The following is a 5,656-nucleotide window of genomic DNA, read 5'->3' as shown; positions in this document are numbered from 1 at the left end:
GATAAAGTCTTATCAAGGCAATCTAGTATCAAAAATCTGACTGATTTCTAGGTACATGTCAAAGGTAGTGGGAGCATAAAAGTGTTATGCTAGTTAGATAATAATCATTATGCTAGTGGGAGCATGATGATTATGTTGAAAGTTAGCAATGTTAATTATAGAAAACAAAAAGTTTCAACTCGCTTTGAAAAAGTTGTTTTACTATAATTAAGGGAGAGAAATTTATACTTCATTTTAATTCTACAAGCTTAGATTGAGATTTTAATCAAGTTTAGTCAAGAATATATATGAATGTTATGTTGAAATGGTTCAACATAAGGAATTTCTATATATGTTGCTTTCTCAAAATTCGATTATGATCACGACATCCCTCTTCATAGTTCGAATTTTGAGAACATGGCAAATAAAAATATTATAACATGAATCGTATCCCATATGCTTCGGATATAGGGTCGATTGCATGTATTATAATATTCATCCATTCTAAATTTTCCTAATGCTTAGGGCGTTAAGAAGGGGAAAGGGATTGGAACTGGATATGACTAAGATGATTAAGCAATTGTCGAGAACAATTTGGGGTTTTGCAAAGTTTGGTTACTCATGGACAATTGGAAGTATAGAGTAAGGATCTTATTGACATATTTTGGAAAGAGGCAACTCTTGTTCAAAAGTGATGGTCAAGATGGGAATAGAATTGTTTCCATAGGTGGAAGTTATTCTTTTAATCTATGCAAAGAAAGATGTTCAAAGGAATGTACTTTGAATTTGAGACTTCATCTCCATGGAATTGCTTTCCATTGGAATACTTTGTAATGTTTGTTGCCAAGTCTTTGTGACTTGTGTGAATATCATTACAAGAGGATCATTGCATAGATTACGGTAAATGACAAGAACTTGTTATTCTTACATTTACAATAAGGATTGGGATTGTGAAATAAGAATCATAGAAGTCATGTTCAATTGATATACATTTCACAAAGAGATGACCATATGTAAACATAGTGTGCATACTTGGAGTATGGCATAGCTATTGTTTAGAGAAACATAGTATGCATGCTTGGAGCATGGCATCACTACTATTTCAATTCAAGTATTAAGTTAATTAATCGAAACATGAATAATGAGTGATCAATATGGTGGTTAGATAAAAGGTGTTTTATTTACGCTCAAAGTGTTGAGGCCATATAGGACTAGTATTATTTTGTGTTTCACTTTGCATGTTTTGACTTCCAGAATAACTAGGTCATTCTCTCGAATGACCAAGTTATTCAAACCATCCACATCCACAATCGGTCATATGTTGGAAGTAGAAATGAATCAAGACTGTCGTGAATTTGGCTTGTATGATTTGTCTAAAGTGCTTTAGACAATGCAATAGTTGCTACAACATTCATGAGTACTCATAAGGGCTGAGTATTGGATTCAACCCACACTCATTTGGATTCACTTCATGGATTTTATCACGAGTGAATCATGAGACGATAATATCTTATATTCTTCAAACCTAGAGATATGAGTTGTTGACTATGAGTTGGTTATACATTGATTGCACGTAAACGCATTGGTAACTCGATGTTATAAAACGTGCCTTTGTGTATGATTCAACAAATAGTTAGTACAAAAATATGAATCGAAGTTTATCCATTCTTTTTACCTTCGGGATAAAAGCGATATCTGTGGGCCCCTCAATGATTTGATGATGACCAATGGAAGTGCTCGGCCGGGCCAGGACTGATTTGATTTGTTCAATTAGTCAGTCGTCATAAATCAGAAATTGGGAAACAACAAATGGACAGAGAGAATGATTATAATCCATGTCTGAGTCCATATGATATCTAGAATGGAGGAATATATGATCCCTTATCTAATGGACAAGTCATTGACAAAGGTCAGAGTTCATCTACAAGGTCAGAGTTCGACAGAAGCTTTTGAGAGCTACGATTGCTAGTCGGGTTTTGAAGTCATAATTGCAATAATAGTTTTAGACTTATCCAAGTGGGAGACTGTTGGATTAATGTCTAAGTCCATAACTATAATTGGTAAAACTTGACCCGACCGGGCGTGGTCCATTTGGGTTGCATGGCATCATGCACTTGGATAGACTAAAATGAGAGAAATAACACTTAAGGTTTATTAATATAGTATAAGTTCTAATATATTAATAAGGTTATTTAATTAGTATTGATCAAGAATTAATTTGGAATTAATTAAGTGATCAAAAGGAGACTAATTAACTATGTGGGTTGATTGTGTAAATCATTCATTCTTATATATGTGGGCTTGTGATCCAAGATTCCTTATGTTGGACTAAGTCCATGGGGTGACCCATGGATGCTCCATGGAGGTTAAATAAGGAATGGGTAAAGTCACAAGTTACATGGTGTAACCCTAATAGCAACCATATAAAAGAATCCCATGGCTAAAGAAATCGTACACTACGTGTGAGGATGAGGGAAAAACGATTTCATGAAGTGTTCTAATTTCTCTCTAAGTTATTCCAAGTGCTTATGGTGTTGTGTGAACCATTTGAGGTGTCACACTTGGGGCACTAGCCACTCAAGCTTCATGATGACAAGCACCAACAAAAGGTATGTTATTCTAACTTGTGTTATTCAATGTTTTGTATGCTAGAATAGTACAATACCTTGGAAAGTGGATATTTGCATGTATAATAGAGAAAACATAGATCCAAGGTATTTAGGGTTGCATGTACACTTAGGAGTGTTAGATTGCTCAAAACCCAACATAAACATGTATAATCATATAATATTATACCTCTCTAGCATATAATCATTTATTATTAGGCATACTCCGTACTGCCGGTACGCTAGAACATTAGACCGGCAAAGGGGAAATATGCGGTTGAGGTTGAATCTCAAGATCTTTATTTATTTATTTATTCTTTAATATCAAGTGAACCATCCTCTATATATATATATATATATATATATATATATATATATATATATATATATATGTGTGTGTGTGTGTGTGTGTGTGTGTGTTTGTTTGTTTGTGTGTGTGTGTGTGTCAGGAAGCAAAGAGGATAGCTACAAAAACTATAAGAACACATGGCACAATATTTGTGTGGTTGGGTCAAGGTGACCTACGTCCACGGGCAGGAGGGAAGTAATCTTTATTTCAGAGCTCTCAAATAGAGGTTACAAGTACAATTTCACAGAGATTCACCTAACTCTCTAGAATTCATGATACAAAATGACCTAGCATTCATCCTTATTTATAATTAAGGTATCAGACCTAAAAACCTAATAGGCCAAGCCCATTGGCCCATAGGCCCACAAAAGGTTGCAACCAGTCATATTTTTCCATGCAACATGCTATGGAACATTCTTCCACGTCATACAACCCAAGAGCATCAACAACAATGATGGATCACATTGTGCCATTGTGGAGCATCATGATGTACAAGTGGCGCATCGTGAACACTACTGGCCCAACATCCATCATGATGGCACACCATGGTGTAATCCTTAAGCAATACCAACTTCTGAGCATCCCTGAACGATCTTGAGCATTATATAGGACTTCATAGCATACATGGCTCATCAAGGACTAAGATGGTCCATCTTGCATCATGATGGTGAAACAGGTGTATGGATGGTGCATCAGGCTTCAAGTGTGGTGCAAGAACTTCTAGGTTGGAGCAACATCACCAAATTGGCACAACAATATCATACATGGCATAACAAGGCCATGCTTTGCGTAACATGATACTCCATGGCCTAATACGGGTATCTTATGGCGCAAGAGGGATACCCCATGGCACAAGAGGGAGTGCCTTCGTGCAAGAAGGAGTGCCCTTGGCACAACAACATCCTTCTTGGCCCAACCCTTCAACATATGGCACAATAAGGCCCCCTTGTTGCTCCATATCACTCCTAAGTGCTTCAAACCTCTTCAAGGTGCTCCAAACCCCCTTTTATATGATCTGTTCCTTTGGAGCTTGATCCGTTACATTGTTAGATCCATTCCCCTCTCAGATGATTCATTCCTTTGTCACATGATCTCCATGAACATGATCCAAATGCGCGAGTCACATTTAACATTCTCCACCTTGACTTGAGCATCCTCTAAACTCCACCTCGAACATGAACTTCCTCTCCCTTATTGTCATCAAGCCCCCAAGGGGCTTACCTCCTGCAAACATCAACCAAGTCCAAGCGATGCTTGAAATTCTCCGTTGGCAGCAACTTTGGCAACATATCTGTTGGGTTGACCTTGGTATTAATCTTCAGTATTGAAACCTTGTCTCCTTCCAGAATATTCTGAACGAAGTTCTGCCTGACGTTAATGTGCTTTGTCTTGTCGTGATACACAACATTCTTAGCAAGACTCAAAGCACTTTGGCTGTCACAATATAAGATAGGCTTCTATACCTTTAGACAAAGACTCTGAATGAGCCCTTGCAACCATATCTCCTCTTTTATTCCTTCCTTCATGGACATGTACTCAGATTCAGTTGTAGACAAAGCAACGGTATCTTGTAACATTGACTACTAACTGATGGAATATCCGCATAAAGTGAATATGTAGCACGTTCATGACTTATGCTTCAATAAATCACCATAATAATCAAAGTCAGCATATCCTACCAAGTCACTCTTCATATTAGCTCCATTCACCAAGAAAACATCTGTCTTTCCCTTCAAGTATCGCAAGGTCCACTTTATTGATTCCCAATGAGTCTTCGCAAGTTTACTTACAAACCTGCCAGCCATACTAACTGCATGAGCCAAATCAGGTCTGGTATAGACCATAGCATACATGAGACTTCAAACAATACTTGAGTATGGAACCCTGTTTATGTACTTCCTTTCTTCATTAGTAGTGGGTAGAGTATTTGGACCAAGTTTAAAGTGAGCCTCCAAAGGAGTTCCAACTGGCTTGGACTGATCACCATTGAAGGATTGAAGAACTTTCTTAATGTACTTCTATTGAGAAATACAAAACCGTCATGCTTTTTATTGCTTTGTATCTCCATTCTATGTATCTTGTTTGCTGCTCCCGAATCCTTCATTTCAAACTCGTTTTCAAAGTTGCCTTCAAGTCATTTATTCTAGCCATGTCCTTGGCTACAATAAACATATCATCAACATATATATGTAAGAATTTGGTGACAATTCTTTTGAGTAAATAAAATTGCCAAACTGGTTCCAAATGTAGCCATTCGAGATCATGAATGAATCAAATCTCTTGTACCATTTTCTTAGAGATTGCTTCAAACCATACAACGATTTCTTCAGAAAACATTCATGATCCTTCTTAGAATCAAGGAACCCTTATGGTTGGGACATACAAATCTTCTCTTCTAAGTTCCCATGAAGAAATGCAGTTTTCACATCAAATTATTCAAGGTCCAGATCAAATGCACTCACTATGGCCAAAAGAACCTGAATTGTCTTGTGATTCACGAATGGTGAGAACAACTCTTGATTATTAATTCCTTCTTTATGAGAAAACCCTTTCACCACCAACCTTACCTTCAACCTAGGTGGTTCAACTCCTGGTATCCCTTCATTCTTCTTAAAGATCCATTTTCATCCCACTGGCTTTCCTCCCATTAGTAATCGAACAAGGTCTCATGTTTCATTCTTCTCTAAAGATTGAATTTCTTCATTCATGGACATAAAGTAGT

The sequence above is a fragment of the Lactuca saligna genome, chromosome 6 (genome assembly GCF_052625555.1).
Source record: "Lactuca saligna cultivar CGN05327 chromosome 6, ASM5262555v1, whole genome shotgun sequence".
Lineage (NCBI taxonomy): Eukaryota > Viridiplantae > Streptophyta > Magnoliopsida > Asterales > Asteraceae > Lactuca > Lactuca saligna.
Note: the sequence above shows the minus strand (reverse complement) of the source record.